The 27,942-nt window shown below is 35.9% G+C and overlaps 1 pseudogene; it reads right to left on the bottom strand.

Annotated features, from left to right (window-relative positions):
- LOC149248718 (uncharacterized) overlaps positions 1-27,942 on the bottom strand; it is a 195,387-nt pseudogene that overhangs the window by 116,457 nt on the left and 50,988 nt on the right.

Raw genomic sequence — 27,942 nt, 5'->3', positions numbered from 1 at the left:
ACGCCACATGTACACTGCACCACTTGTAAAATGTGTACACAATACCACATACACGAAATTTACACGACACTACATGTACACAACACCACATGCATGACATGTACACAACACTACCTGCACACAATGCCACTTGTACAACATGTACACAACATTACATGAACACAAAACCACTTGTACAATCATGCACACTACACCATGTTCTTAGCACCATCTGTACGACATGCACACAGTACCATAGGTACATAGCACTGTGTATCCAACACGTACATAGCATCATCTGTACACATCACTTCATATACAACCTATACATAGCACCATCTATACCCATGTACACACACTATATATGCACAACACTGCATGCACACAACAACACATATGAAACATGTACAACATATACAACATATCAAAACAATAGTACCACACATCCAAAACGACACTGTCTTTACCAAGCAAATTTACCTCCAGTGTCTTATCCATGCTTTTCCTAGAATGTTGCAAGCCACACTGATTTCATTTCGCTAATGTATCCCTAGGTATAACCTATCCATAACATAGGCATAATATAATCACATAATATAAACTCATGACCACGTTATATTGACCTCATAAATCTGTCAGGCTACTCCTCCCAATTGATTCCTTGAAAGACCCAAAACCTCTTCACGTCATTCATTTGCGTAAGCAATCATTCCTCCACAAGAATTATTCCTAATGACCCTGTTAGAAAGTGACATACATACATATATATACATATAAATATTAGCATTGAACAATCATGATCCATGATGATTCTATCAGACATGACATACGTATATAAATACATGTATTCATATATAAACATCAACACAATCACGATTACAACATAATTACCAAATATCATAAGGTCAAGGTTAAGAGAAATTCCTTATTTTTTCACAACATGCACAACATTGAGAACCACTGTTCCCAACTTGGTCAAACCATCTAACACCTCATGTCCATTTACTTTAACTTTTCTAGTTATCTTTCTCATGACTATCTTGTCACTGTCCATTTACACCAATGGACCAAACCAGTCTAACCGAATGTCATAGTCTTATCTTCAACTACGCTTGCTTGTGCATAGAGCTTCATATGAATCTTACATTACCTATCGGGTACCACATAGCTCTCCCCAATCTCCATCAACTTTCCTCTTTCCCAACCAATTCCCAAGACTAAAAACTTAAAATACAAGCACAAGAAACAAACAAGAATAAAAACATGAAAACCAATAACAACACGACTCTGCAAATAGAGTGGTATGGACATACACTAGACATAAACAAAGTTTCCAGTCAAGCACAACAAATCTTGAAATGCCAAAAGAAAAATAATGAAAACAAACACCATGACTCAATCACCATGGTTCCCAGTGCTTCCAAGGAAAGCTCAACCCAAGCCTTCTTCAAGATTTCATGGTAGTCCCTTTTCCATGCAATATCCTACATCATGTTGCCATAAACACAAAGCTGTGAGTGCATAAATAAGTATAAAAATACACCAGTTACCTTACCTTGTTGTGCCAAGCACTTTTCTTGCAACTAAACACATCCATGCCATCTCTCAAGGGACTCCAATTCCCTTGACAAATCCACCTGTAACTAGAGACTGGATAATATAGCTGTCAAGTACATGTTCATGACTATAACACATATCCACATAATGTCAAATACAATCAAGGTTAATAAGAATTCTTGTATGTAAGACACTCATTCGTTTAGAAGTAGAGTTTCCAAACATAGCCAAAGGAATTCTTATCCAATTCCTTTCTTTTATGCTTTTTTGCCTTGTTGCAATTGAGGCTTACTATGTACTACCACATCACCCAACTGTTAGTTATATAAACATATCAACTATTACTTTGTCATACTAGTACCAAGCATGTTTCTACAACTGCTCACACATGTCAACCACATGTTCAAAATATCAAGACAATCATATCTATAAATTTGGAGTCAACCTTTATCAGGACTAGCAATCATGTCTTAATCCATAGTCAACTCATAGTCAGTATACATAGTGCTACAATTGTCACTTACTACACCCACATACATATCAACTATCTCAACAGATATCTATTAGTACAACCCACTTAAAACAATATCATTTCTTCATGCAACACATACTCATATCATGCAATTAATAAAACATTCAAACAACTCGCAAACATACCATGTTAGATAAATCAGCTAGATGAAATAATAGACACCAAACACTCAAACACCATGTAGATGACATAATCAAACAGTCCAACACAAAGTAGATGACATAATAAAGCTCATACCTTAATGTGTCTCAGGAGAGGCTATCTTGTCTGCACAATCAATCCATATTAGCACATCATAATATCACATCTTATTAACTCATATCGGAATGTCATAACCCTAACCATTTGCATAGACCAATCTAACTTAGTATGATGCATACGACATCAAGATCTTAAATGAAATAACCCCAATCATCAAGCTAACTAGCATATAAAAACAATAAGTTATGTATCATGCTCATCAACAACATTTAACCTAATCATCAAGTTATCTAACATAAAACAACAATAGCAGTTCATAGAACCATAGGTTACCATCATTCTTGACTATTTGACTCATGTGCATATAAATACACTAATCAACTAACATCCATCGTGAATGTAACCATAACATCAAAAGACATGTACATAAACCTAATGCACATAACAATCCTTAACTTACTTACCTGCATTCCCAACATGCAAGCATGTATGACGATCTTCTCTTATCCCAAAGTCTAATGTTGGAACCTCATTATAATGATCTACATCACCTGCTCTATCTCAGCGAACACATTAGCATCATAACAACCAATAGCATCATGATGACCTAAGTTGCATACAATGACTTCACAAGGCATGTTTTACCTATTATTCATTCATAACTATAATCAATACCATACATGCATAACAAATGCATATAGAGGTATAATGCATGAGTATAAAACCATATACACATCATTCTAGCTAGAGTCCAGTCAACAACGCATGACCATAGCAACTACACAAACCATGACCTCATGCATGACAACAACAACTGCATCACGTGTACTTAATAACATGTGAACATTGACGTGCATATCAATGTATAATCAACCATACACACATGACGAGGACACCATCAACCTTCACATGGTGACATCCCTGAAACCATGATCAACACCATGAAAATGCAATAAGAACATGGACTACAAGAATAAGGAACAAATATGCAACCACCATGAAAGCATGACCAACACACAGCCCAAGGAGAGCACAACCACGCTCTAATACCACTCTGTAATACCCTCCTCCCACATCTACCCAAGCAACTAGTTAGCCTAGGTAAATATGCGCTGAGAGGACATTATGATATGATTCGACTTCCTAAGTCATGTTATGGAAGTGGAACCAATGGAAACACACCATACAGACATTCAACATGATCTTTAGGACCCCTAGGAACCAATCCAACACTTTAGACAACATGCCCTTGGGTCCGACTAATCTTTTAAACAACTTAAGCCTTAGTTGCTCTCATGTTATGGGCATGACAACATCTAGAAACCTAGATTCACTTTCACAGGATTTCCTACCAATGTCTAGAGGCTCATCAGTGCTATGCCAGCGTACCCAGGATTTGAGCCACTTTTTCAGGCCCAAAGCCTAGGTCACTACCCAGAATTTAACCTTCTCTTCAGAATAGTATAATAACATGGAAATGACAGTACTAAAGAAAATAATTGTTTAATACCTTGACTCGACCCCTACTAGCCATGGCAGGAATTTCGTTAAACATATCCCGAATATGTAAACTATAGGTGTAGATAACATATCTAAGCATAGGTTTTTCATAATTATTTGATATTCTCCATGAAGCATTGATGCCTTATCACATTAACTTCCATTCCATCCGTTAGACCATAACTACATTGTTCATTAATATACAACTAAAAATATGATGAGAGCCATACATAATTGTTGTTATAAAACACATACATAACCAACATAATAGGGACATAAATACCCATGAAATCCATATAAACCTCATATAATCCAATATAATGCTCATATAAATACAAGGAGAAATAACCTCTTATTGATGATGCAAATTCCAAATCTGGGATGGGACTTCTACGTTCCACCCAATCATAGAATAGCTGAGCCAAATCTCTCTTCAACCATTCATCCCCATGCCATATTCCAAGCACGAATTTGGGATCTCATAGAACACATCAATCAACACTCGTCGAGGGCTTCTAGAGGCCATCCACTTCAATCCATTAAACAGTGATTCCACCTCACAGTCAGACATCACCAAAACCATCATCAAATTGGTCTCTATCTCAACCTTCCAAGGCTCGAAATTGTTTGTTCCAACCCAGCTTCCAGAACTAGTAACTCAACACATGGTTTCCACCAGGCTCCAGAGTGTTTCTCCAACTAAGGGTCTAGGAGCAGTAACTCAACCCATATAATTTTCTGGGCTTCTAGAGGGTTTTTCCAACCCAAGTTCGAGGACTAGTAACTCAACCCACCAAGGGCTCCATAGCATTTTTCCAACCAAGGCTACAGGACTAGTAACTCAACCCAAGTTGTTATAGGGCTCTAGAGTGTTTGTCCAACCAAGGCTAAGGGAATAATAACTCAACCCAAGCCATTACAAGGCTTCTACATTGTTTCTCCAACCAAGGCTTTAGGAACTAATAACTCAACCCATGCTAAAGGAAACATGAGAACCAACCAAAAAATCAACAATGAAAACAAACCCACAATCACCATGGCTACCCAGTGAATGGCAAGGCTAGGAAATCCACTATTAATCTAGAAAATCCTCCATTCCAATGATAGATCACAACCAATTAACTACATGCATATGCCATGCATGCTAAAACTAGTAAAGGAACCATACATGCAACTCTGTACCTGCAAGAAAATTTGATGTAGCTACTGATCCCGATGTCTTCTTTCACTTTCCTACTCTTCCTTTACCTTCTTGCTCCAAGAACCCAAGTATGACACAACCACCAAGAGTGCTCCAAGAAAAATCTAAGTCTCCAAGAGTATGAGAGAGTGAGAATAATGAGAGAGCTCCAAAACTAAATTGACAAAAGGTTGAGCCAAGAGATTACACTGACTAAGAGCTTTCCAACTGATTCTCAAAAACCTTTTAATTAATGAGGTCTCTTTTTTCTTCATTTTCCATTATTTTCCTTCATTTTCCTCCTCACATGCAACTTGTGACCTTTCACCTTCCTTTTCTCCTAATTTCCATTATTTTCATAAATAAAATGCCAATTAATGCCTCGTGCCTTTCCAAAGCCTTATCCATTGCCTGTTTCGATTTCCTTAGCCATAATAAATTGAATCAACAACCACTGTGATGTTTCCCCCACCATTTAGCTTGGAATATCTGTCACATCATCCATGGCCATATTTATATTTTTACATAGAATTTTCATCAGGGCTATTACAAAAAAATCCTAATGTGTCCCACATTTGGTTTCTTCCTTGAAAAAGCTTCTTCCAGTGTACTCATCCCAAGAATTCAATGAGAGCTTATGTTTTGAAAATAAGCAACTGTGTTGCATGCCTCATCCCACAAGTGTAGTGGTAGGCCCTGATCATGCAACATCTCTCTCTTCGAGTGTACTCATCCCAAGAATTCAATGAGAGCTTATGTTTTGAAAATAAACAATTGTGTTGCATGCCTCATCCCACAAGTGTAGTGGTAGGCCCTGATCATGCAACATCTCTCGTGTTGCTCCTACAATGATTCTATCTTTCGTTTTAGCCACCCCATTTTTTTGTGGGCTATGATGTTTTATTAACTCCCATCAAATTCCTTCTGATGTACAAAATTTTTTAAACTTATTCGACACATACTCTCCACCATTATCACTCCGAAGATCTTTAACTTCCATGCAAATATATTTCTTGATTGGTGCTTTAAATTCACAAAAAATTGCAAAATTCTAATCCTTCCTCTAGATGAACAAGATAAAACACTTACGAGAAAAATCATCAACAAATATAACATAATACTTGTGCTTGTTTGTGGATTCTATCGAGAATGGTCCACACATTTCTGAGTGAACTTGATAGAGGATGACTTTTGCTCGACTTTCTTTGTTATGAAAGGAAGCTTTAGTGTACTTTCTCAATGTACACCCTTTACATGTGTCAACCTACTCTAATGTACCCTTGGGAAGATCGGTAGAAATTTGTTGCATGATATTCAAAGCGCCATGGTGCAAGTGACCCAAACTCTTATGCCATAACTCACTGATGTCTTGGCTCTGCACCTTCTTTTCTTTTGTACTCAAGGTAGCACAATCTTCTACCTCCAACTTGTGGAGATTATTCACTTGAACCTGTATCCTCGTCACCTGTCTTGTGGCTATGTGACGAAGGAACATCTTTCCCTTACTAAATATCACATCATAGACTCTATCCTCCAACATGGAAACAAATACCAAGTTCTTCTCCAAACCAGGAACATACATAACATGTCACAAAGTGAAGGGATAACCTGACTTCCTCTAAAAGGTAACTGTATTGATCCCGGTAGCGCTATACCTCTCATCATCACCCATATCAATATGTAACTATACATCCTTCTCCTCCAAGTTACTAAAGAGCTCTTTGTTATCAGTCATGTGGAAAGAAGCTCCACTGTCCAGGTACCATACACTAGCCATCATCGATGACACCATACAAGTGATGAGGGTAAAGTCCAATTCAATATGTGAGGCAAGAGCCTCACCTACCGCTCTTCCTGAGGGCTTCTTACCATCCTTCTTGAGTGGAAAATTTGTGAAAAATGTTCCAGCTTGTGACAGTGAAATCACTTGACTTTCTACATGTCCCTCTTCTTGTAGCCCTGACAAGAATCTGATTTTGAATGGGATGAATTCCCCTTCTCCTTCTTTGCTTGACCCGCTAAGGCACAATTCTCCTCATCATTGACTTTTGATGAGGATCCGTCTTTGGCATTCCACTCAATCTCTTCCTATACTAAGTCATACCACAACCACTCCCAACCTAGTAGCTTCTCGCTCCCATTAACTGAGTCCTGGTAACTATGCCAGCTCTTTGGAAGTCCTAAAAGAGCTAGGCTCACCATATCATCTTTGGAAACAATAATTCTGACACTTCCAAGCTCATGTTGACAATGGGTGAACTTGGTCAACTAATTCGAAATTGAGTCACCCTTCTCCATCTTGATCTTTTTGAGTTTTTCCTTTAGTGCTAACTTCATATGCTCACTGATATTTTGAAACAAGTTCATCAATTCCTTTGACAATGTGTATGGAGTGTCCTTACCATGGAGACTCGAGACAATGTGATCTTGAACTCCTTCCAGGATAATCCTTCTTGCTTTTGCCGCACACTTTCTCCATTCAGCTAGATCTTTAACATCAGATGTTGGAGGCTTACGAATTTCATGATTTATGAATTCCTTGAGGCCATTTTATTTCAACACTGCCTCCATCCTGTCGTTCCAAGCTATGTAATTCAAGTTGCACTCAACAAGAGAAGAGATATCTAGGTACCTATGATAGAAATTTTAGAACCAGATATGTAAAATTGGATACATGTAATGTTGTGCAAGTTCGTTCTTGGGAATAATCCAAAAGAAACAAGTATTGGGAGAAGTAGACCCAATGAAGTGAGAAGCAACAAGTAGACCTAGTGAAGGAATTAATAACTAACAAACTTGGTGAAAGAAATGGTAAGAAGACTTGGTGAAAGCAAGAGCAACTAATAGACATTGTAAAGAAAAATAAAACTCAATGAAGTAGGTTGGTTCCTATGAGTATTTGTAGCAAATCATATTGGTGTCTCCTGTATACTGATACCTACAAAACATGCAAGGGGATTGGTAATTCCTGTAGGTAGGTGCCTATAAAGAAACATATGGGATTGGTGTCTCATGTGTGCTAGTGTCTATAAATTATTGGAGGGGATTGATGTCTCCTATTGGTTGGTGCCTACAAGGTAGCAAAGGGGATTGACGTCTCATGTAGGTTGGTGCCTACAAAAAAGCATAGGGGATTTTTCTCCCATAAGGGTTTCCATGTGTATCTTGTGTTACTCATTTAGTTTATGAGATTGATGTGTTATGATGTTTCACTAGCTTTAAATACATAAAAAAAAATCATTATACTAATTCACCCCAACTCTTAGTATAATTTTGAATCCAACACATATTCGTATTAGAGTGGCCATCTATGAAATGTCTGTGTGCTAACTTGGCTAGGGTTTCAATCTCCTTCGAAATATCATGGGAAGACTCTTGTGCACACAAAGAAACATATTCATCTTGTGCACTCAATGTTGCAATTTCAGCTAGAAAGTATCCTCTACCTTCTCATTTACCTTTTTTATTAGTGTTGGGAGTGTGGAACCTCAATTCAAGATCCTGAGAGATATGGAAGGTGAGCACAATTTTTTTAGCTCCTAGAGAACTTGTAAGAATAAGGGCATAACTAACCATATACTTTTAGTGAATATTGTTGATCAATAGAGAAACCAAATAAAATTTAATTCATATTTGTATGAAACATTATGGAGTCACCCATTTGGCACATTAGGAGAAAAGGTTCTTCTAACATTCTCACCTTTTGAACATTTTTAGCTTGTTCTGTTGTACAACGTATCTTCCCCATTCAACATATAGACGGGAATTCGTCAAGAGATCCAAGTCCCGCCTATAATTTTGATAGCCAAATGATCATATTGTCATAGGAACATGTCAAGAATCATTTCTTCTAGATACAACCCCATGTTTAATGAAAAATGATCATAGGTTTTTTACATTAACTACTGAGGTATCTTTCCTATAACTTTCACCCTTACTTCCATAACTTGGGGTTTCAATCCTTCTTTTCCAGTTATTCCTTTATCCCCACCACTTAAATGCAAGCACAAAGGGTGTCTCCATATTTTTCATATGACAAGAAACAAAATGGCTATGCTTTCTTATTTTATGTAGTACCTTAGTGGAAACTTTGGTCTCACCAATATGCTTTATTCCAAATCAAATTTTCAATATTCATGTGCATTAAGCATGAGGAATTGAAGTAGGCATAGATTTTTATTCATAGTGTATGGTGACTTGTCATATTCATCCATCCAGGCATTCTCGTTCACCTTGTGTCAAATTCCAAATTCATACCCTACATTTTTCTTTTATAACCTAGGTGTTTAAATCACCTCAATTTGGGTATAGCTAGGTCTATCTGCAAGTGTAATTGGAATCCTTGTGATTGAATATTTTGATTCCTTGGAGTAAATTTGATCTTTTGTGGCTTCAAGTGATCCTTCTATTTTGGAAGAACTACATCTTTTTCTCAATAAATTCCATAATTAAGAATATTTGTAAATTGAAAATAGGTTTTTTTTTGTAAGTTTACTTATACGTTTTGAAATAAAGTTGAATTGAAAGCATATGCATTTTCAGTAGAGTCCAACATCTTCCATTTTCTAAGTTTAAATTTCAAGTTCAAGATCATATTTCTAAATGTTAATATTGTCATTAAGTTGCCCACATGGAAGATCATATGTTTTGATATTCATCCTTATTAGCATTGTGAAAAGCATAATCATCCTTTAAATAGATTTTATAAGAGTAAAGATTCACTGTGCCTGAATAATTTATTAGCATTGGTCATCAATGACCATGAAGATATATCAATCATATCACATAATTCATTCTCAACCATTGACACATCTTGCAAATAAATGATTTCCATCTTCTCATCTTATATCTAATAAGGGGGAATAATAATAATTAATGATTTGTAGGTAGGCTTCAAGTGTTCAAATCATATTAATCAATAGGAAAAAGTGAACATTAAATAAAGTTAGAGCCATATTCCATGAGTATGATTGGTTTGTGGCCTTCCTCAAATAACTGTTTAGTAAAAGACTTACAACTTCTGCTAGACATTAGTTTGTGGTCATATTTAAACCACCATTTGGGAGCATTTCTAATTAGAAAAATAAATCAACTTCTAGATAAAATGGGAAACACTTTGACAATTATTGAGGCTTAGTGTTGAGTTCTAGAGTTTATGGTCATCCTAAACCATCATTTCCTAGATGGAACTAATAAGCCTTAGAGCCAACTTTCAAAGTTTGTGGTGATCCTAATCCACGACTTTCCACAGGGAATTATTGAGCCAAGATTCAAGTTAAAGAGTTTCTTGTCATCCATAAACCACCATTTAGCATAAGAAATCAAATTCTACTAGTGATTTGGTTGATGTTAATCTTAAAACCATCATATTTATAGAGCACATTTAGCCCTTGGTAGTGGTCCACTTCTAGGTTGAACTCTCTACTTGGACTCACATACACCCCTTTGGATTAAGGTCAGGGGTGGAGTTGGAAACATGATCCATTAGGGTTACGACATTTTGTAAACAAGCGAATAGGAATTATCATGAGGATTCCAAGACACCTCTTAGAAGATGAATCCAACGACCATAAATCATGTCTTTATGTGTATCATATTAATCAAATATATGATATATCACACACTTATCTTCTCTCTTGTGTGTCTAACATATTTCCTTATAACTGAAATTCATATATCGTATAAATATTAAGATGACAGTATTTGGCATCAAAATCTGAAAAATTAAGAATAACATAATTTTAGTAAAATCCACACAAAGAATTTTGTAGCATAATTAGTTTGGATTACACTGATCTTTTTACCTAATACATTAGATTAGATTTCAATTAGTCATTATGATTATTTTATGAGAAGTCCATATTAACATAATTTTCATATTTCCTATAACAGTGAGACAACCATCACTACCTCTTCAAAGATGGAATACAATTCATATTCCAGTAAGTTTAAGGATTCTTTTTGTTCCCACAAAATATTGCATCGAATTCATACTCGAGTAAGTTTAAGGATTTTTTCTATCCCCACAGAATATTGTCCAAGATTTGTTTCTATATTTTATCATATGTTTTTTTACATCTCTCAAAATGTAGTCTCCAATAACTATATATTTACAAGTACTTTGAAAGGTAATCCAATCTAATATGAATAATTTTTTCATGTTGATCTTATAGAAAATAATTGCTCACAAAATCCAAGGTTACTAAGAAATGAGGGAACACCTTTGCCTGATTGTGTACCAATCCATTTTAATTAATATATTTCATCATTAGCACATAGCAGGATACTTATAATTCTACCAGTTTAGTGTGATTTATTGCTTCAATATGCTCAAGTGGAACAACATGAAATGTGCAAAGAATAGAACTAGGCTTGTTTTAACAAAATATGTACTTATAATGAAATAACATATTAACACTACAAGAAGAGGAGCCACCATGTGTCACCTCCCTGGTGACTCTCCATTTATTATAATTCATGATAGCTGGTAATTGTCAAAAAAAAAAGGTGACAAAGATAAAGATATTTTAGATTGTTTTTCATGGAAAAAAAAAAAATTATGTTCGTACATTGTTGTGAGGATCATCCAAAAGAAAAGTTTCATTATATAAAACGTGATTTAATTGTACATATTTTTAGGTGAAAGACATTTATAATTTTATTGACCATATAATGGATGATTTTCAAATGTATTCACATGTCAATTCATAAGTAAACATAAATTAAATTGGACCTTTACATAATCATATGATGATGCTAGTTTCCATTAAGCTTTGTTGAAAAAACAAAAAACTGAAGCATCCAACTTCCATGGTTCATGAAGTTTTACTAAAAATTTACAATTTGATGATATCAAATATCAACTAAACATTTGTTATTTCACACAACCATATACTAATATTTTATTAGCTATGACATGAAACCCTTGTAAACGTGATCATGCTAGTAGCTAGGACTTCAAACCCTGGTTTCTCAAAAATAAACTTAATCATTCCAGTAGCTAGGGCATCAAACCATGGTTTCTCAAAAATAAACTTGATCATGCTAGTAGTTAGGGAATCAAACCATGGTTTCTAGAAAATATTCTTGATCATACTAGTAGCTAAGGCATCCCCACTAATACCCACTTGATTATTCCTCAGTTTCCCATCGTTTTCAGCTTATGTGGTAAGATTAAGGTTAAAAATAGCACCAATGAGGTCATTTTCATCTAAGGGATGTGTCCCATCTAAACCATATAGAAGTAAAGATAAACCTTGAATACACACGTAAAGATAGAAAGAGAGGCTACGCCAAGTAATGCATACACAAATATCCGACATGTGGGCTCTTGTTCGCCATGAGAAGCATCTTGGTGATATCAACAAGGGATGAAATTACACTTCAGATATGTTCATCCTTTTTAATGTCCTCGAGAGGTTACCTATCATCTATAATGTACTTTCTTTACAAATGTAGAGTGGGTGGCTTGCTCAAACCTCTCGTCACTATTGTTTTCTCTTCTCTATTATGTTTTTGCATAATAACAACTTAATCATGGTTTAATAGATTTACAGAGTGATCCTAACTTTCTGAGTTTAGGACTAACTCTCTATTAGAAAATAGATTAGAAACAAATAAACCAAATGAGGTTTTATCATACCTCAATGAGAATGGCCGAGCTCTTGCTCCACCATCTGATGCTTCCATTATTTTTGTTTTCCTTAAGGTTGAACTCAATTGTATAAATCTATCAAACCCTAAACGTTGAAACAAAAGGGAAAACACCAATTACAGTAACAAATCCCTTAAAGAATCATTTTTTATCTGGTATGAATAAATAGTAATAAATCATTGGTTGGGTGTGAAAATTCCCTACTGCAATGACATAGAGCATTTTTTTCCATATGTCACAAGGCAACTAGCTTACCAAACCGGTGATGATAGTACAGATATGATAAGGAAAAGAATGGAAATATGCACATCTCTTTATTTATTAATTACCAATCCAAGTCCCTTTTTAAATTTTCACTATGTTGTGGTCATTTATTGATTCATAGATCATTTATTTGTTTGGTGTGTTTAGAAGGCAATAATGATAGAGCTACCACTCCCTCAATGTTAAGTAATAACAATAAGGGGTGGTTCAAGGGTGCAACAATAAATTCCACAAAGTTATTGAGATGTTATACTTGAGCCCTTTCATCCACAGATGGCGTAGAGCTACACCATCAAGCATTGCCCTGAACTTACTACAAGCCCTTTACTATATGTGTCAGCAGGATGACAACTTAGATCTGCTATATTTATTCCAACTTTTTTTTCATATAAATCTGATCTATTTATCTCAAACCCTTATTTTTTCCTAATCTAATCATTGGTTTTTTGGTGAAGCTCCGTTGATCTAGTAGGTTATGTATCTTGTATATTTTCTTGCCTAAAAACCATTAACCAATACTAAAGAACCATTTTAAGAAGTCACTCAAAATGAAAATATAAACTTGTATTACAAAATCACTGGTTAAGGAGGTAAGAAGGCATACTTTCACTTATGTTAGATTACATGGACAACCCTTTTAGATATAGTTAACTAATTAAAAGCAAAGTATATATTTAACCCATTTAAAGGAAATTAATCTCCCATGCGAAGAAGAAAATAAGGAAGTTCCAATCCAAATTTATATCTTTCTCAAAATCATGACTGAGATAGTTATTTTATGATAGCTCCATGCAAGAGGACCATATACTTTAAAGTAACAACCCTACCTTAACTGAAACCTAAGCCAAGATAGAAAACCATAATTATATGTTAAGATATTGAACCATAATTACAAGTCTTTTATGGGCCATGTGACTTCATGAAGTGACCTTGCCTTAGCCCACACGTTTAAAATAGGAAAAAAAAATAATTACTTGGTTCTTTTTATATTGCAAGTGAATTTGGAAACAAATTATCAATTAGCCGAAATGGAAATTTAGGATGTCTTTAACATTTATGCATATGAGATGAGACAAAATTTATATTATTGTTTCTATCAGAATCATGCCAGATATGATGCATCAGAAATGTCATTTTTATAATATAATTGTTTAAAAAAGTGTTTTCTAGCTTTTTTATGTTTTAATTTTCTTGATTGGAATTTAATGATATAAATTTGGGGGATATTATAATCATTCATTATTTAAAATATGTTTTTGAATATATAAATGAATTGAGTTTTCTCAAAAATTCAAAAGAACTAACATTATGTATGTAGACTACACAACTCAAACTTGTAGTTCTAACAAATTCCTATTAAATTTTAAGCAAACTTAACTCAAAAATATCATTTTGACCAAAATTAAACCTAAAATGCTCTAGAAGATTAGTGGAAAAAGAAACCATGACTTCAAACAATGTATATGCTCTTAATAAAGGTAAAGGAGAATATTGTTTGATGAGATTGTTCTCCCTCTCATATTATCAGTAAAATACAAGTGAGAGACTACATCCCTCAAGTCACAATAAGAAGATGGGGGATTTTGAGAGTGAGTTGTAGGAAGGGTGATAAAATGGAAAGTCTGTAGGATATGAATTAGGATTTCAAAATGAAGCGAATGGTGAAATTCAATTGGAGAAAAAGGAAAAATGGGAGAGAGTTGCAAATAAGGAAAAACATCAGTTCAGGGGGACCAACACTTTGATATCACAAGACTTAAGTTGTAAACAAAAGGAAGTAGAAGCCTAGAGGGAGAAGTCCTAAAAAGAAGAAGTAAAAGGAAGTTCAAGCATGGGGGAGTAGTCTTAAGATAAGAGCTACAGAAAAGGAAATGTTACATGTAAGGATAGGTAGACATAGAGCTGACAGGGGGAGCCTAGTTGTAGACAAATGAGGAGTAAGCAATTTGTAACACCCCCCCCCCCTCCTAGGTCTACCCAAGAAACTAACCAACCAGGGTAAACATACGATGAGAGAGGTCACTATAAGGTATTAAACCTCCTTCGTGACCTTAAGGAAATGGAATTGATGGAACATAACAAACAAACCCATCCACATCAGCATCAACACCCTCAGGAGACATGTCAGCCACTCAGACATCATGTCCTTGAGTCCCACTATTGTTTTAAGCCTTTTAACCCCTAGTCGCTCTCATGCTATAGGCATGATAGCGTCCATAAGAAAAAGTCACTCTCACAAGCCTATGTGCTAACATCCTTCGAGTTTTTTTAGTAGACCTGTGTCATCGTCCTCGAGATTTGAGCCACTTTTCTAGCCCAAAATCCTGGCCTGTGCCTAGAACTTGTTATAAAATTTAGAATCCATCAAAGACATGATATTAAGATAAACAAATCAAAATTAAACATAAAGACTAGGCTTGAGCATCTCCAACCAAGACTGAAATTATTTCAAACACTTGGCATCAATGTAACCTACAGGTCTAGGATACAAGACAAAGCATGAATGACTGAAAGAACTTATGAAACATAACCAAAAGGATTACCACCTTCTCCATTGAACTATTATATCATCAATTAGGTCTTGAATCCATCCATTTAACAATTACAAGTAAATACATGAACCAGTCATATAACCATATAAATATCAAAGATATGATAGCCATTAAATCCACATATAAACAAGTACAAAAGTAATAGAACCTATATTTAATTAATCATAGGCAAATCCAACCAGTTTCTGGACTTCCATGTACCACCCGACCATAGACATGGCTGAACCAAATCTCTCTTTCAACCAGTCACCCTTGTGCCATATTCCAAGCATGAATGTGGGATCTCATAGAACAACCAATCCATGAAAAAACAAAGGAATCTAGAGGTTAAACCACATCCACCATCAAATCATGACCACACCAAAATCGATGTTCTAATGACAACTGAACCAAACTTGGAATGCCATCCAAAATCCATCACTATCCTTGAGGAATTTCCATCTCCTTGTCTCTTAGGCTTTACCACAATCTAATCCAAAATCACTAGGCCCTAAACCGAGATTAGTCTCTCAAGATTTACCACAATCCAAACCTAAATCACTAGGCCCTAAACCGAGACTCCTCCTTAAGGCTTTACTATGTATCTCGCCAAAACTGATCAAGGGATTCCTAGGCCTTTGGAAATGAATCTTGAGACCACCTCCACCCCGGATTATGAAATCCATTCGAGAAACCAAGGCTCAAAACCAAGATAAACATATAACATACCATGGCATCTAGAAAAAGGAAAGGCTATGCTAAAAACCACTATCATAACTCAGAAAAATCATTCCACTGACAACAAGAGAACCATACACCAACATGTAAAGCCATGCATTTCCAAACCAATTAGGAAATCACACATGTAAAAGGTTACCTGCAAGTATTCATGTTGAAGTTGCTTGATCCTTCTTTTTCCTTCCTTGATACTTGCTTTCCCTTTGCTTGATTTTTCCTTTCTTGCTCCAAATCTAGAGTTCTCCAAGAAAACTCTAAGTGACCAAGAGTGAGAGAGAGAGAGAACAATGAGAGAGCTCCAAAATTGAACTGACAAAAGGTTAATACTCCCTAAGCTTGAGCCAAGAGATTACACTAACTAAGATCTTGCAAACTGATCCTCATAAGCCTTTTTATGAATGAGACCTCTATTTTCTTCATTTTCCATTATTTTCCTTCATTTTCCTCCTCACATGAAACATGTGACCTTTTACCGTCCTTTTGTCCTATTTTCCTTTATATTCATAAATAAATGGGCCAAAAATTCATTTTTTCTTTTTAATGCCTTTGCCAATTTCCTTAGCCAAAATCACACATCTAGTGATGCCCACTAGGATACCTTTACCCAACATTCAGATTGGAATACGTGTCCCTTACCCGCGGTCTTGTTTTTCCTTTATTAACTTTTATTACATATAATTTTCACCAAGGTTGTTACAGAACCCTCCCCCTTGGGGAACACCATCCTCGGTGTTAAACTACATCATGATCTCAACAAAAATACTGAAAAGAAAACATATTTCCTATGGATCTTTATAACTTAGCTCATTTCAGTATTTACAATGAAAGACCTTCTGAAAAGAAAAACATCATGAAAACATATCGCATAACGAAGCTTTATAACACAACTCATTACGGTATTTACAATAACCACATATACACATTTCATAAAGCAGCAAATAAAAGGATACGATGCACGTATCAATCAACAAGGGAGTCCAAAGGATCACACCTCCACCCTCAAAGTAATACCAAGATTCACCTCCTTCCCAGGAAGTCCAAAATCCACTACCATAGTAAAAGCTGCATCCAATGTCTAGCACTATAATCCTGTGCCAGTTGCCCCCTCCGTGAATAGTTACCAACTCATTTTTCAAGGGCACACTCCCAATGTGTATTTGATTCCATCTATCAATGATAATGACCAAAAACTATATATCCACGACCTTCCCTTCTCTGCTACACAGTCCCTCAAGAAATTCGTCACCCCCTTTTGTGCAGTCACTCACCTTCCAAGTTCCCCAGAATCCCCTATCCCAGGTGATCCATCCCTTGGCAAGGCTTCCTCACATTGGAAGATCAAACAACCAAGGCATATACCTACCTCAACCATCATACCATCCATAGCATGCTCATGGAAATCAATGGATACTATTGGTTACCAGTGTCCCACAATGGCCCTACTCCTGAATTACTCTACCAACATAATACTGCATGTTCCAATTTCTTTTGCTGCTACTACCAACTCTCGCAGTCGATTTTAGCCACTCAACCGAGCATGTTCATGCATTCCTGTTCCAAGAACATAACTTTCATTATATTCCAACTAAATTTAAATAACTTCAAATCATACCTCATTCGTAGCTTGTCAATACAGTACACTTGAAATTATGTTCACTTCCTATCACAACAAGTCAAACTAATTGTTTGATCAAAACATCATGTATAAACATATCACATATGGTTAGCTCATCAACATCATAAATAATATTTGACCATCATAAATCAGAATCATAGATCACATATAATCACCATATACCATAGTCATAAATCATATGCATAATAAAACATAAATAAAATGTTGATACTTATCCTTTCATCAATCCTTAGCTTCTACCTTTGTCTTTATTCTGTAAGCACTCCGGGTTGATTGCCACACCCGACAAACACCCATTGCCTTCTCCTCAACCATTTGAACATACATATAGTGTGCATCACACACATAGAGCTACATATGTCAGACAACACCATGCAATACATTCATCTACACCAATACCATACGTACCACATGTACACATTACCACTTATATACTGCAACCACTTGCACAACGTGTACACAACGCCACATGTACACTACACCACTATAAAATGTGTACACAATACCACATGCACACAGTACCACATGAATTACATGTACACGGCACCACATGTACACAACATCACATGCACGACATGTACACAACACCATTTGCACACAATGCCACTTATACAAAATCTTCACAACACCATATGCACACAGCAACACTTGTACAATTATGCACACAACAACATGCGTACATAACACCACCTGTACAACATGCACGCAACACCAGATGTACATAGCATGCCATATCCAACATGTACATAGCATCATCTATACACGTCATTGCATATTCAACATGCACAGAGCACCATATGCATACAATGCCACATATACATCATGCACATAGTACAATATGTATATAGCACTGCATATCCAACATCTACATGAGCATAACAGCATGTGCACAATAATAGTACCACACATCCAGAACCACACTATCTTTGTCAAGCAACATTTCTATCTTTGTCAAGCAACATTTCTTCCAATGTATTATCCATACTTGTCCTAGCATGTTGCAGACCACATTGCTTTCATTTCATTGTTGTATCCCTCAGAATAACTTGTCCATAACATAAACATAGGTTTCATATTCACATGATACTGACCTCATATATTTGTCATGACTACTCTTCCTACTTAATTCCTCATAGCCAAGAACCTCTTCCTTCCATTCACATGCGTAAGTAACCCTTCTTCCATAAGGACGATTCTTGATGACACTGTCAAAGAGTGACATGGATACATGGATACATGCATATATATACATAAGCATTAGCATAAAACAATCATGGTCCAATAAAACAATGATATACATACATATATACGTATAAACATCAACGTAATCAAGATCACAACAAAATTTCTAGATAATATTAGGTCTAGGTTAGAAACTTCCTTATTTGTGCACAACATGCACAACATTGAGAACAATCATTCTCAACATAGCCAAGACATCTGATTCCTTTGATCCATTTACTTTACCTTTTTATGATTACCTTTCTCATGTCTGTCTTGTCATCATCCACTTACCACAATGGACCCAATTAGTCCAACAAAATGTCATAGTCTTACCTTCCAATGTGCTTACTCATGCACTGAGCTTCATATGAGTCTTATGTCACTTGTCAGGTACCACAAAACTTTCCCTTAGCTCCATCAACTCTTCCTCTTCCCCAAACCAATTCCCAAGACTCAAAACATAAAAGGCAAGCCAAGAAGCAAATAAGAAGAAAACCATGAAAACCAATAATGATACGACACCGCAACTATAGGCTCTAGTGCCTCCTTCCTTCTCCTATTGTGTCATATTTGTACATCCTTCAATCCTATCCCAAGTTGTTATTAAGGGGGGATGTTAGGATATTCTAACACATAGGAAATAGTTAAGTATAACTTGGTCTAGTGTAGAGTTAGGTAAAGTTTGTTTCTTTACTATGTACTTTTGTAACTTACCATCTGATGGTCACGATATGTTCTAGACATGAAGTAATTCGATGGTTCATTCTCTCCTCGATATTACCAACACTTGATCTGTGGCTTAACACCTGATTGGTCCATGATCTCTATTTAAAGAGCATGGAGGGTCATTTGTAGGTTAACCATTGAAGATTATGTAAATTTTCATTCTTTTATTAATAAATTGCTTGAAGTGGCCACGTTGGCTCAGGTCGTGGAATGTTTCCCTCAACTATAGGCTCTAGTGCCTCCTTCCTTCTCCTATTGTGTCATATTTGTACATCCTTCAATCTTATCCCAAGTTGTTCTTAAGGGGGGATGTTAGGATATTCTAACACAAAGGAAATAGTTAAGTATAACTTGGTCTAGTGTAGAGTTAGGTGAAGTGTGTTTCTTTACTATGTACTTTTGTAACTTACCATCCGACGGTCACGATATGTTCTAGACATGAAGTAATTCGATGGTTCATTCTCTCCTCGATATTACCGACACTTGATCTGTGGCTTAACACCTAATTGGTCCATGATCTCTATTTAAAGAGCATGGAGGGTCATTTGTAGGTTAACTGTTGAAGATTATGTAAATTTTCATTCTTTTATTAATAAATTGCTTGAAGTGGCCACATTGGCTCGGGTCGTGGAATGTTTCCCTCTCTGAGGGTCTTAACCACGTCAAGAATACTGGTGTATTGATCTGTGATCTGTTTGTGAGCGGTGTCATTTGGTGTTATATCTGAGGAACTTACCCTATAAATTCCTACCTGGTATCAGAGCTATTTGAGGTCAACACCCGTTGGTGATCCAAATTTGAAGTCGGTAGATCTGCATCCAACTGTCGTTTCCTATATTTACTATTTCTGATTGTTTTCGGGCTGAGGGGACTGCTCTATTGCATTAGGAGCATATGTTCTAGTGAGGAACCCCTTTGTTTTATGTGAAAAGGTTTCAGGTAGCCCTAGCTACATCATTTTTAAGTTCTGGAGGTATACAATGTTTATTTGTAGTTTTGAGTTATTTTCTCTCTATTTATTTCGGTTTATTTAGCTCTCTATTTTTTATTACCGGATATATACCTTTCATTTCTGCATATGGTCTTTGCCCCGAGACTCAGTGTGATTTGGGCAAATCAAAAATAGAAAGGAAGGATTTTTCTCATGTGTATGCTCTTTTCTGCCACGCCTTAGTGTGATCACGGAAAATCAGAAACATTGAGGAAAATATTTAGTTTCTGGCTAAGGCTAACTTCAAGCCGTAAGGTTTGCTTTTTTTGTATGTCCATATTGGGTTTTGTGTTTTTTGTTCTGTAGGCAAAAAAAGAGCTTTCTCAAGTAAGCATGCACCCCAAAGCTTCAGCGACTAAAAAAAAAAAAAAAACCTTCCTCTTTTCCAAAAATTACTAACCTTTTAAATTAGCTCACTTGGTCTAAAGTTACTTTATGAGAATAGAGGTCTTGGGTTCAAGTCTTTCTTTTTGTTGAGTGATTTTTTCAAAAATAACATGTAGCTTATGTTTTAATGTTACTTTATATAAAAGTGTTCTCATAAAAGGTGAGTCACTTATAATTCTAAAGTATGTTTATCTTTTATTTAAGTTACAATTTAGTGGGTAGCTCATAAAGTACCATTGTAAAAGTGACTTTCACTTATTTATAAAAGAGAGTCACATTTTTTTTTTTAAAAGTGAGCAATGAGATTTATGTTTGGAAAGAGGGGAGATTTTTTTTTTTTTAAATATAACATTATCATTCATTTATGCACATTCACGTACTTCGTCGGCATCTTCAACAACTTTTCTTCAAAAAACCATAACTTCTTCATCTGGAAGCCATTTTCAGAGCCATTTTTTTTAATCAACCTAAATTTTCAAGATCTTTCCATTGGAACACTTAGTTTCAGCATCTACAACTTCAGTTTCTGTTAAAATGGAAAGTCAATGCCAAGTTATTCTTGATAGCACCAAGTACTTCCAATGGTGGTCCTACATTGTGGATTTACTTAGAAGTAAAGGTCTTTACAGAATAGCCTCAGGGCAAGAAACCAAACCTCAAGATGAAGATAAGGCAGCCAAATGGGAAAGTAGGCAAGATCAAGCACGTGGGTTGATAGGGATGTCTATTTCTCTAGACCTTAGATTCCATATTGCAGAACTTGATACTCCTAATGAAGCAATGAAACAACTCACTAAAGTTTTTGGAATCAAAAATTAAATTAGAGCCCATCAACTCGAAAATGAGTTTCTTACATTGGACCCCAATAATTTTTCTTCCATTGAAGATTTTTTGTTCAATTTCAATACCCTTAGACTTCTCTTGGAAGGTGTTAAGATTAAGAAAGAAGATTGTAGCCTTATCTATTCCATTCTTACTAAGTTGTGACCAACCTAATCTATGTTTGTTTCCACCTTCCATTCTACAAGAGAAGCCTTCATTTCTCAAGGAAAAGACTACAAGTCCCCTTCCTTTGATGCCTTTTGTGATTCTTTAATAAGAGAACAAGAAAAACTCTTACATCTTGGTCATCTTAATCTTGAAAACTCTTCTAAGAAAGCCTTAACCGCTCAGCAGAAACCAAATTAAAAGAATCCTAAGACGTCGTATCCTAAAAAGAATGGTCCTAAACCAAAAAAGGGTCCTAAGAAATTTCAGTCTCAAAATGAAAAATCATTTCAACAAAATGATAAGGCAAATAAAAACAAAGGGAAGAAGACTGATAGATATTGCCACTTTTGTAATCAAGATGGCCACTTAGAATCCAAATTCTTTAAGAATATGGAAGCCTTGGAAGTAGCAATGAAGAAGCATAACATCCATTTGGAGCACTCTTTAACTTTAACTTCATCTTCAAGAATAACACTTTCTACATGTGGCTGTCAAGCATCTCAGTCTGGCTATGCACTAAATGTATCTTCTTCTTCTCATTCTCATGAGTCGCTCATTGATTTTGGAGCTTCTTATCACATGGCAAAAAAAAAAACCATGTTTTCTTCTTTAAATGATTATAACACCAAAAATATATATGTTGGTGATGATAGATATTTTAGTGTTGCGGGGACTGGAACTGTTCATATATACAATGGTTAATTTAATGATTTATTATGTGTTCCAACCTTATCCTGCAACCTTCTATCTGTATATCAAATAACTCATTCAGGTGAAGGTAAAATCGTTGAATTTTCACCTCACGGTGTTGTAATTAAGGACCTAAGAGATCCTAGAAAGATTTTAGCTACTAGCATTGTTGATGATTCTACAAGGTTGTATAAGTTTAACAACTTTGGGTCATCAAATCTTCCCTTGGTATTTTTTGCTCACAGCGATGAAGTGAGAAAACTTTGGCATGAGCGATTTGGTCACTTAAACTATCACTCCCTTCAGAATCTATGTAAATAAAATATGGTGATAGGTCTTCCAATGGTATCTTGCAGAGATGGTGTTTGTTCTGAATGTGTACTTGGAAAAAATCATCGGGATGGTTTTGAAAAATGTGCCTCTTGGCACGCCTCATCCCATTTACAACTTGTGAATAGTGATTTATGTGGTCCACTTCCAGTTGTTTCATTCTTTGGCTACAAGTATTTCTTAACTTTCACTGATGATTTCTCCAGACGCACTTAGGTATACTTCTTAAAGCTTAAGAGTGAAGTATTTAACATGGTCTTGGCCTTTAAGGCCTTTGTTGAAAACAATTTGGACATCAAATTCTTAAGCTAAGATCTAATAATGGCGGAGAATATGTTAACAACAAATTCATCAACTTTTGCACTGAGAATAGAATTCAAATGCAACATATTGTTCCATATACTCCACAACAAAATGGTGTAGCTGAAAGGAAGAATCACACCTTAAAGGAAATGGCTAATTGTATGCTTCAATCTAAAGGAATTAGTCTTAGTTTTTGGGCAAAATTAATTAACTGTGAAAATTACATAGTAAATCACACTCCTACTAAGATTTTAAAGAACATCACTCCAGAAGAAGCATGGAGCTCAATTAAACTAGATGTAAGTAACTTTCATGTTTTTGGAAGTGAAGCATGGGTCCATATTCCAGATGAGAAACATAAAGCTTTAGAACCTAAGAGTGAAAAATGTATTTTTGTTGGATATTCTAAAGATGTCAAAGGATATAGACTTATTCCACTTAAGTCCAAAAATGTTATCATTAGAAGAGATGTAAAGTTTGCTGCAAATATATCGGCCTACAAGCCTAGTGCGGTGGATGTGCCACCTCTCTCTATCCCTTCTACTTCTGAAAACATTTATCCTTCAGATGATGACAGCGAGGATGACAATCCTCCCACACCTTCTGAGGATCCTCCTTGAGCTCCTCAGCTTCCAAAATGGATTTGTGCTATTTGGGATGCAGTAGGTGCTCTTGCTGGTGATCCTACAGATCAGTGTCGTACACTTTCTCAGTTCGATAGAGCCTCTTCTTTACTAGCTCAAGCTTCAAAAAATTATGATCCTGACACCTTTGCAGAAGCTTCAGGCCATCCAAATTGGGACACAACTATGAATGAAGAATATCATTCATTATTGGCAAATGATACATGGGATCTTGTTCCTCTTCCAAAGGGATGAAAACTTGTTAGATACAAATGGGTTTACAGAACCAAGTATGGCCTAGATGGAAAAGTTGATAAACATAAATCTCGTCTTGTTGCTAAGGGTTTTTCACAAGTTGAAGGCAATGAATATACTGAAACCTTCTCCCCTGTTGCCAAAATGAACTCTATCCGCCTTGTTTTTTCCCTTGCTGCCTCTTTCAAATGGATGTTAAATTGCCTTCTTGCATGGAGACATGCATGAAGAAATATATTTGGAACAACCTACTGGCTTTATACAAACAGACTCTACCCTTTTATGTCGAATTAAGAAATCCCTTTATGGTCTCAAGCAAGCCCCTCAAGCTTGGTATGCTAGAATGGATAGCTTTCTTTTAGAAACTAGCTTTTCTAGGTGTCATTCTAACAATACTGTCTACACTAAGAAAGTGGGAAAGTCTCTTATCATTCTTGTTCTTTATGTTGATGATCTTATCCTTACTAGTAGTGATCCCAACCTTATAAACCATGTGAAGTCCAACCTTAAAAAGAAGTTTGAAATGACAGACTTAGGACACTTGCATTATTTTCTTGGTCTTCAAGTCTTGCAATCCAAGGAGGGTATTTCCCTTTCCCAGTCCAACTATGCTTGTGATATTCTACACAATTTTCACATGGAAGATTGTAAGCCAACCCCTTCTCCCTTTCAATGTGGAGCCAAACTTTTAGTCACTTGTACTTCCCCTGAAGTTGATGCTACCTTATATCGACAACTTGTAGGAAAAATTTTGTATCTGACCCATACTTGTCCTGACCTTTCCTTTGTTGTTGGCCTTATTTCTCGGTTTATCCAAAACCCACATGAAATTCATTGGAAAGTAGCTGAAAGAATACTTCGTTGTGTTCGAGGTACAGTTTAGTTTGGGATTCATTACAGTGCAGAAGCATCTCCTCTATTGGTTGGTTTCACTAATTTCGATTTCTACTACAGGTTATGTGTTCACTCTTGGTTCAGGACCTATTACATGGGCTTGCAAGAAACAAAGTGCCATTTCTCTTTCTTTGGTAGAAGCAGAGTATCGTGGTGCCATAGAAGCTAGTAAGGAGGCCCTATGGCTTCATCAGATCCTGTCAGAGTTTTGCTTTTAGCTGCAGCATCCAACTACACTTTGGTGTGATAATCAAAGTGCCATTCAACTATGTAAAGATCTAGTCTAAATCAGCGTAGCAAACACATTGAATTGCACATGCACTTCATTAGAAAGCTCATTCATGACCATGTTCTTGAAGTGCAATATTTTTCAACAGATGATCAAGTTGCAGACATCTTTACAAAGGCTCTCACAGAGGTGAAGTTTACTGAACTTCGATTTATGGTTGGAGTTAAGGAAGTTTTCACTAAGGGGGGATAGGCTCTAGTGCCTCCTTCCTTCTCCTATTTTTTCATATTTGTACATCCTTCAATCCTATCCCAAGTTGTTCTTAAGGGGTGATGCTAGGATATTCCGACACATAGGAAATAGTTAAGTATAACTTGGTCCAGTGTAGAGTTAGATAAAGTGTGTTTCTTTACTATGTACTTTCGTAACTTACAATCTGACGGTCACGATATGTTCTAGACATGAAGTGGTCCAACGCTTCATTCTCTCCTCGGTATTATCGACACTTGATCTGTGGCTTAACACCCGATTGGTCCATGATCTCTATTTAAAGAGCATGGAGGGTCATTTGTAGGTTAACTATTCATGAGAGAAGCTTATGTAAATTTTCATTATTTTATTAATAAATTGCATGAAGTGGTTGCGTTGGCTCAGGCCGTGGACTGTTTCCCTCTTTGAGGGTTTTAACCACATCAAGAATACTGGTGGATTGATTTGTGATCTGTTTGTGAGCAGTATCCTTTGGTGTTCTATCTAAGGAACTTACCCTGTAAATTCCTACAACAACAAAGTGGCATAGCTATGCACCAAACACACACAAAATCACAAATCAAGTGCAACAACCGAAAAATACCAAAAGCACCAGATTAACAATAGACACCATGACTCAATCCCCATAGTTCCCAAGGAAGGCTCAACCTTAGCCTTCTTCAAGATTCATGGGAATCTCTCTTGCCATGTAACTCCTTGCATCATACTGCCATAAACCCATAATTTTAGCGCATAACTAAACATAACAATACACCAGTTACCTTACCTTGTTGTGCCAAGTATTTTTCCTTGCAATTGAACACATCCATTCCATCTCACATGGAACTCCAATTCCTTGACAGATCCACCTTTAACTAGAGACTAGCTAATACACCAATCAAGTACATGTTCATTAATCTAGCACACATCCACATAATTTCAAACAAAACCAAGGTTAAGAAGTCTTCCTTTATGCAAAGCACTCATTCATTTGGAATTAGGGTTTCCAAACATAGCCAAAGGAATTATTAACCCAGTTCTTTCTTTTACCATTTATCTTGCTGCAATTGAGTCTTATTACATGTTATCACACCATCCAATTATTATTTATATAACCACATCAACTATTACCTTGTCACGCTAGTACCTAGCATGTTACCCTACAACTGCTCACACATGTTAACCACATGTTCCAACTAGCAAGAATCATATCTATCAATTTGAAATCAACTTTTACAAACAATCATGTCATAATCCATAGTCAACTCATAGTCATTAGACATAATGCTACAACTATCAACTAAATTCATGTACATACCAACTATATCAACACATATGTATTAGTATAATCATCTAAAACAAAATCATTTAAGCACATACTCATATTATGCAATTCATCAAACATTCAACCAACTTGCAACATACCATGTTAAATAAATCAACTAGACACCAAACACTCAAACACCAAATAGATGTCATAATCAAACAATCAAGCACAAGGTAGATGGCATAAACAAGTTCATGCCTTAATGTATCTCAGGGGAGGCAATCTTGTCTGCACAATTAATCTAGTTAGCATGATATAACTTCATGAGATATTAACTGAAACATAAATAAGATCATGATACCCAAAAAAGTCACTATCTAACATGTTTACATCATAAATCATACACAATTATCATTCGCACATATGCAAATTCAATCTAGATTAGTACAACACCATATCACAATATGTAGGCTCATACCTAAATATCGTAACCATAACCATCTGCATAGACCAAGCCAACTTAGTGTAATACATATTGTTGAAGAATAAAGGGAAATTAGGTGTCGTGTGATTCTTCTTGACTTGATAACAATTTGTGGAGCCTTTTTACTTTTTCTTGTTAGTTTAATCTTCTTCTTATTATTATTAATGCATGTGTGTGTACTTCATCAAACTGCTACCAAAAACATAAGAACAAGAACACAAGATGTTGGCTCTCTTCCAAGGTCGAAACCTCTCTTCTCTTGAGAGGAAAACACTTCGGTAAATTTCTCTTATTGAAGCTTCTTATTGATCAATGCAAAACCCTAGACCCTTGACAAGAATATCCTCTAAGCACAAGTCAAGTCCTTCCTCCTTTCTGCACTTTGTTCCCTGACACTTCCTTCTTCCAGCACTTTGTTTCCCAACACTTCTTCCTCCTTCCAACTATTGTTAGATCTTGTTTCACTTACTCTAGAAGAGATACCTTTGGTGAGATCTTTTCCTTATGATGATCCATTCCTTCTCTTCC

The sequence above is a fragment of the Pinus tabuliformis genome, chromosome 7 (assembly GCF_031772625.1).
Source record: "Pinus tabuliformis cultivar Carrire ecotype Pingquan chromosome 7, CPIR1, whole genome shotgun sequence".
Taxonomy (NCBI): Eukaryota; Viridiplantae; Streptophyta; class Pinopsida; order Pinales; family Pinaceae; genus Pinus; species Pinus tabuliformis.
Note: the sequence above shows the minus strand (reverse complement) of the source record. Positions and strands in the feature narration are given on the sequence as shown.